We start from the raw sequence: 7510 nt of genomic DNA, 5'->3' as shown, positions 1-7510 counted from the left end.
ATATTTTAGGAGTAAAAATAATAATAAGCAGATACTTAAAGGGTTAAACTTTTGACTTTTAGGGGTTAAAAATTTTAATTTATGCTGTGAAAGGTGACAAATAAAATAATGCACACGCAGCATAATATAAATGATATAGGAAACTATTGGTGGTTCTTAAGGAGTTAAGTAATGGTTTGTAAACATAAGATTATTTATTTTCAGCTGTTACAATCGTCCTTTACTTATTGTTACAAATGTCCCCAAGACGCCATTTCAGCTTCATTTGTTAAAAAAAAATGCTAGTTAATTAACTAAACTAATTTTTTTTTATTGAAATGTTAATTAAGGTGTCCACTTACATATTCGGTTGAAAACTTTTATTTGTTTAAACAAAATTACTTTGTTACAATATAATATTCTAATACCAAAAAAAGTACTTATGTAGCGTGAAAATATCTTTTGTGATGTAACTCTTTCAAAAGTACATAAAAATGGTTGCCAGCAGGGGTGTACATGTAGATTTATTAAATACACCTTGTGCGCCACCTAGAAACCAAATCTAGAAACCGACACTCGAAATTTTTGCTCTGTTACAATCGTAACCTGTTACAATTGACCCCACTCTCCCCTACACCAGCTATAGCCAGCACATCCCGATATTAATGAATTATAAATAAACCCGATATTAATGTATTGAATTCTATTATAAGCAATAAAAAATATCGATATTTTTTACATTTTTTGGGTACTGTGACCCAAAAAATAATAAAAACTCACTAAAACATACATTTTACTACCAGTAGAAAAAATTTGTTTACAAAGTAGAACAAGCTGTCATCGGAGATTATCAGATCTTTTACTCCGCATATGCAAAATCATAGAATCGAGGAATAAGTTTTAAGGTTCAAACAGAATTAAAATCGTAGCTCATTTAAAAGATGTTACTATTTAAGCCACCGAAAAATTTATAACGGTGTTAAAAAAAATACATGTATCTACCAACATAGATTTAGACATATTTGACCTATTTTTAGAATTTATAGTTAAGCAGGTAATATTTCTTTTAAACTTACAAGTATAATTAATAAATGATATAGCTGAATTTGAAAGTTAATGAGACATTGTTTTCATTACTGCAAAACAGGAAATCCGGCATTGGGTTTAAAAAGAAAATTGAATTGTTTTTCTGAGGGGAATTTGGTATCATCAAAATCAAAAATTTTAAAAGTTCACGGAACATTTCAAATTAAAAAGAGGGTCGCGATTTTTATCATTTTAAATATAACAAAAGCTAAAAGCAAGCTAAGAAGTGAATAAAATAGTACCTTTGTAGAAGAGATTTAGCAGATGAAAGAAATAGAATTTATTTTCTTTTTTTGTGCGTACAATTTTGGGGGCTTTTATAAATGTGTATTTTAATTTCTTTCCCTTTAATACTTAATAAGGCACCCACTTTTTACTTTATTATGGTGCTCAGTAAAAATATTTCGTTTCTTAACTACCTATAAATTACCCAACATGAAAATGAAGTTGCTTTGATGCCTCATTAAGTTGTAGTCTTAGAAATTCGTAAATATTTTAATAATTCTTACTCACTTTATTTTGTCCTTAAGAGAAAATCATTTTGTTTCCGAATTACATACAAATTACAACTTAATCTTTAAGTTACCCAACATGAAAATAAAATTGCTTCGATTCCTCATTAAGTTCTAGTCTTGGAAATTCGTAAATATTGTAATGATTTATACTCACTTTATTTTGTCCTTAAAAAAAAATCACTTTGTTTCTGAATTACACACAAATTTCAACATAACTAGGGCACCCACTTTTCACTTTATTATGCCGCTCAATAAAAATATTTCGTTTTTTAACTACCTAAAAAAATAACCTCTAAGTTACCCAACAGGAAAATTAAATTGTTTCTATTCCTCTATAAGTTTTAGTCAAGGGAATTCGTGAATATTTTAATGATATTTTTTTTCTCACTTTATTTTGTCCATGAGAAAAAATCATTTTGTTTCTGAATTGCATACAAATGACAACTTAACCTTTAAGTTACCTAACATGAAAATGAAGTTACTTCGATTCACCTATACAAGGGAATTCATAAATATTTTGTGTAGAACAGAGGGAAGATCAGCAGGAGAAGACATTGGGTGGACAGATATCGATTGGGGTGGTAGGGTGCATCTAGGAGAAATGATGCATCCATTGTTCCTTCTATCTGTCCAGTCAGTGGTGGCCAGCAGAGCCGTTCGATACGCAAACACACGCCACTATTGACCCAGTGGGGGAGACTTCTTTTGCACGTGCATCGACTATCGCTCAAAAACAAATCCCCACTGCACTGCGCACTCGCACTTTTCCTCTACGCGTGTAGCTGCCCACCCCCTTTGAAATTTTCTCCATTAAAAACAAATACAAAAAAAAATGAATAGAAAAGGAAACAGTCGATTTGTAACTAAGACTTGAATTTTTTATTTGACATATGTGAGCTTGCATAGATTTTTTAAATGTACAGAGATTAGAATCTACAGTCACACCCCGCTATAGTGAACCTTCAAGAGACCGAAATTTCGGTTCACTATAACCGGGAGTTCCCTATATCAGTACTGCAAATAATTTTGATTAATTTTTCCGAACTGCTCCCTTTTATTACACATTATTTAAATAAATGACCAATAAAAAGAAATACAAAAATGATTACAAAACAATATGTTGTAATAAAAAATTTTGTTAACTTTTATTTTTTATTACTCTTCGTCTTACGTACAAAAAATTTAGAGATGGCCTTTATTTAGGGGTGGGAAACTGAAATAGAAGAAGCAAGCTAGAAAAAATACTTATGGCTACATTCCACTGAATAGTTGGTTTTAAAAATTCGGTTTATGTATTTTATGTAGAAATTTCAAAATTACCAAAAAAATGAAGGAAAGAAATCAGTCGAAGACAGAAAAAAGTTTCTTATATCCAATTTCCACTCTTCGTTTGGTTCTCTATATCCACAAAAAAATAAAATTATATGTGTATAGCAAGGCAGGGGAGCAAACATTTCGTTCACTATATCCGGGAGTTCACTATAACGGGGTTTGACTGTGTAAAGAATTTCTTTAAAAAAAATTGGACATATTGAGTTTTAAAATATTACTCAGCTGTTCACGATCGTTTTTAATTAGCGTAAACCTATAAGATTGAATAAAAAATACAAGCTATCAACATATATGTACTGTTAAAAATGTCAGTGCGATATCAGCTATTAATAGAGTTAATATATCAATAAAGTTTATATTAAATATTTTAAAATTTATTTTGCATACTAGAGTTGTTGTTGTTGTTGTTAATTTACGTCGCACTAGAGCTGCACAATGGGCTATTGGCGACGGTCTGGGAAACATCCCGGAGGATGATCCGAAGACATGCCATCACAATTTTGATCCTCTGCGGAGGGGATGGCACCCGAGCACTTTACGGTAGCACAGTTTAACGAGAACCAATACCGCACACCCTCGGTCCCTACGCAGACTGATCCAAGTGGAAGAGTGGTAGAGAAAAGCGATGTAAGACAAAGAATATTTGAAATATTGAAAAAATGTGCTCCCTCTTCCCCACCATTTCATTTTAATGTACTTTTAATATGTTTTAAAGGGAAGTTAGTAGGGCATATACCAATAATCCTAAAACTGACCTTTTTAGATGTGCCTTTTCTCAGCATCTAAATAAGATGCAGTAAAACATCGCTACAGCAATATTTTGGGGACCAAATAAATATATTGATGTAGGGGGATATAGAGTGTCAATTATGGTTAAATATCAAAAACAATTTAAATAAATTCAGAAAATAACACAGTAAACATACCTGAAAACTGTTTTGATTGAAAATAATCAGATATTTTTGCTTGTTTATTCATTTTTTTTTTCTGGCTGTCAAGTCAATCAACAAAGTATGCATTGAGTCCAAAGCATGAAAACGATTTTCGTTTGTGAATGGTGCTTCACCCACCCTCTGCAGAAAAAATTCTCTTTCAGGTGTTAATGTGATGCTTGTGGTCATGTGCGACTCACGAACAGCTTTTAACATGAAGGAAATGAAAGGCAATTCTAAGAATGGTAGTTCTTGGGGGCAGTGAGTCTTTTCTTGTCAGAAAAGATGTAAAAAAAACGGCAAAAGATGATCAAATAAGATTTTTTACATTATTTGAAAACCCATAATAAATGGAGAAAATAAGGTTGAAATTTAAAGGAAAAAAAAAACGTTTTATAAGGGTTTTTTCTTCAGAGAATATCGTAATATTGAGAGGAGCATTACTTTAATTCATATGCAAGTTCGTCGAGACCACGAAACATATTATCGTAATAAAGGGAGTTATTGTTGTATTGGATATCGTAGTAGCGAGAGTTCACTGCATTACTTCATATTTTTCGATAGAATATTTATACTTATGTTTACGCTGTAATAACTGTAAAGACATATCTGTGGCAGAAAGTTTTTAAAAAAATAATGAACAGGAAACCTTTAGTTTTTTAAAAAAATTCATCAAACATCTTACATAACTCAAAAAGTATTCTTGTTAACGCTAAAACATTAAGGTTTTAACTCTCTCTCTCTATCTTTTTTTTCCTTGCTAATTTTGAGATAGAGTTTAAGACATACTTTCTGAGAAAACTAGGAATTGAACTTCTAAGACAATTTCCAAATCAATTTTGTCCTATAGAGACTTTAACTTATAAGTTAATTTTGTATTATATTAAGAAAAATGTATCATAATTTCTTTAAGTATCCAAATATGTCAAGAAATCTTAATAGAAAATTTTTAATTAAAATCTCAATTATCCAAGATTATTCAAAGTCCGAAGCATAAATGGCGCTTACATTAAGGTGGATACTTTGCTAATTATAGTAATTTTTAACAAATGGGAATTAATTTGAAATTGCTCTCATTTCATGAAAATCAATTTAATTTAAGAATACAAAATTCAAAGCAAGTTAGTTCCAGAATTTTAATAGACAAATTTAAATTATTTATATCTACATAATGATGATCAAAATCACTTTAATTCAAAATTACTAAATCAACCCTTTAATGGACCATTTATTTCTAGTAAAGGTAAACAAAAGTATTTTTGGAATTGAAATTGATATAAGAATAGTAATTGATATAAGAAAAAAAAACTCATTTATAGAATAAAAAATTAGTCTAAATTTTAATGCCATTTTTCTTTTTGGTGGTAAGAATATTAACACGACATATTAGGAACTCATTGACTTTTATTTTTCGTTATTTATAAAATAAATTTTATGAATGCTACAAACTTCAAAAGGAATTATGTATTTTTTTAACTTTTTCTACGTTTTTTTAAACTAAAAAATGGTTACCAATTTTATTCAAACGCACTTCAAGAATGCTGAAGTTATTAACAAATGGAAACCTAAATTGAAAGTGGCAAAAAAGTTGTGGTAAATATACTTACCACGGCCCTAAAAAGGGTAAAAGCATGTCTTTTGTCTTCTCATTACATGTAAAAATAAAATCTGTAAAAATGGAAGAAATTCGCTGCTATGGTGTAATTATTATTTTTACGTTAAAATAAGTACTATTCCTGAGCAATTTTTTTTTCTACTTGTTTGGGTTAATACAATCTACGCCAATTGTTATTGTTTTTAAGCTAAAATATTTACGTCTGACAAAATATTTTAGTATGGGAAAAATACTTCAGAGTAGTTAAAACAATTGTTATTTCTGTGTGAAAATAATTGTTATTTCTTATTTTCAGCAAAGAAGGCAGAAAAATTGAGGCGTGAAGCCGAAAAAAATAAGAAAAAAGAAATACTCTCATCCGGCAAAGTAGAGGAGCCGGACTCTTCGTTGAAGAACCAATCACCAGATGGAAAAACTGGAAACGCTGGGGACAGCAAAGGCAACCTTTAGTTACCCAGGAGAAATTTATCCCATTTATTGGATGTGTTCCTGATTCTACTGAGACAGTATGAGGACCACGAATCAAGGCTTTGTCAAAGAGTTATTACTCAAACTTATTTATATAAACTATATTTATTTTTGAGACATTTGTTGCAATTTAATTTTTAAAATTAAAAAAAAACTCTGTGATTTTTTCATGAAGATACTATTTCGGAGTGGGTATTTATTATTTTTTATAATTTAAGTAGCTATATCCCCCCTCTCAACGAGTACGTCATCTGTATGTATGTAGGGATTTAAGTTAACTAGCTTGAACTCCAAAATTAAATTTGGCAACAAACAGCATTTCAATATTGCATAGGCATCAAAAAATAATCTAAAACCTAGTTACGTGTACAAAAAAAAAAAGTAAGAACGAAAGTTTGTTTAATGTTGAAATATAATTTGATAAATAATTTCTTCTGGGCCTTAAATTAACAGTATAGTGATATACACTATTAAATATTATAAAAACCTAAAACTTATCGTCCGAGATAGAAGCAAACGCTGTTTATTTTTTTCGTGGATCGATTTTGATCTTCAACTTTGAAAGCACGTTAACAGATTTGGAGCAGCGAGCACAGCAGAGTATAAAACTGGGTCATTCATAAAACTGGTCAACAGTTGTCATTCTTAAAGAGTTTAAAAATTTCAATCAGTTTTATTCATAGAGAGAAGAGCCGATATATTCCATCCTTCTCTTTTTCATGTGAATAAAAAATACTTGTTAAATAAACTTTTTGAAAAAAAAAGTATTTTAATTGTATTACAAACGAATTTTCTAACGCTGTGCTGACAGTATTTTTTAGATTAAGAGCCCCTTTTCCGTAAAAATAAAATTCATACTAAAGATGCATTGAGAAATAAAGAATCTGATTGGTTTATTTATGTAGATAGAATGGTCTAACTAAATCCAGTAAAAATGTTCCCTAAGTTGATGAAAAATATGAATTTAATGTAATTATACTTTAAGGTTTTAATCTTTTCTGTTGTAGTTTGTTTTTCTGACAGAATTATGACGTCACGCTAAAATTACAAAAAAGATTGATCGAAAATTCGTCAATTAAACGTCTGCATATGTTTCAAAAGTTGAAAGAATTTGGAGCGCACTCTATTGGTACCGTATTGTAGAACTATCCCAAAGTTTTCTGCGACATAAATAATTAATAAAAAAATAACCAAATAAAACTATATAACATAAAAAAAAGAAAAAGGAAAAATAAGTTAAACACACGTAGCATCGTGGATTTTTTTTAATATGTACTTTTTTTACTTAGCTTTTTTTTCAATAATTTTTGTATAAGCATTTTGAACACTTTTGCACTTTTAACACCTATGATAAGTTTTGCACGCGATGGAATTTCGAAAGTGAAATGCAATGGGGGCTTCTTTTTTGAAACTATAGCATCTGCTGTATGGAATGATTCCAGCATTTCATCTATATATCATATGATATACATGAAATGCTGGAATAATATGAACCATATGATAATGAAGGATTCCACATTTCAGTGCAATCTTAGAGAGTGTAGCAAAAACAGCTGGAAGAACAATTTTTAGTATAACTTTAT

The sequence above is a fragment of the Parasteatoda tepidariorum genome, chromosome 2 (genome assembly GCF_982258835.1).
Source record: "Parasteatoda tepidariorum strain Cologne lab strain chromosome 2, Ptep-v5.0, whole genome shotgun sequence".
Lineage (NCBI taxonomy): Eukaryota > Metazoa > Arthropoda > Arachnida > Araneae > Theridiidae > Parasteatoda > Parasteatoda tepidariorum.
This window is presented reverse-complemented; position numbering follows the sequence as displayed.